This window comes from Buceros rhinoceros, unplaced genomic scaffold, assembly GCF_000710305.1.
Source record: "Buceros rhinoceros silvestris isolate BGI_N320 unplaced genomic scaffold, ASM71030v1 scaffold26055, whole genome shotgun sequence".
NCBI classification, from domain to species: Eukaryota; Metazoa; Chordata; class Aves; order Bucerotiformes; family Bucerotidae; genus Buceros; species Buceros rhinoceros.
The window spans coordinates 17,092-17,425 of NW_010413783.1; positions in this window are offsets into that span (position 1 = coordinate 17,092).

The window sequence follows — 334 nt, forward strand, 5'->3', positions numbered from 1 at the left end:
TGGCGAACGCCCCCCGCGAGGGAGGGGAGCGGGCCGCCAGCCACAGGATCCTGCGGCAACAAAGTTCCCCAGTTTGTGCCGTCTGGCGTGGAGAAACACCTCCTGGTTAAGGCTCGGCGCCTGTTTATAGCCCCGTACGCGTTGCCGGAGACGTTGCGGCTCCCTCCTCGCCCTCCCTATCCCGCTGTCGGTGCTGTGGGGCTCATCTCCGGTTCCCAGGGCCCAACACCGGACAACACCCCACCGGGCCGAGCATCGGACAAAACCAGTGCCTAGGCGGGGCGGCAGGAGCTGGACCTGGGCCGTCCCCTCTCACCCGCCCAGGACGCTCCTT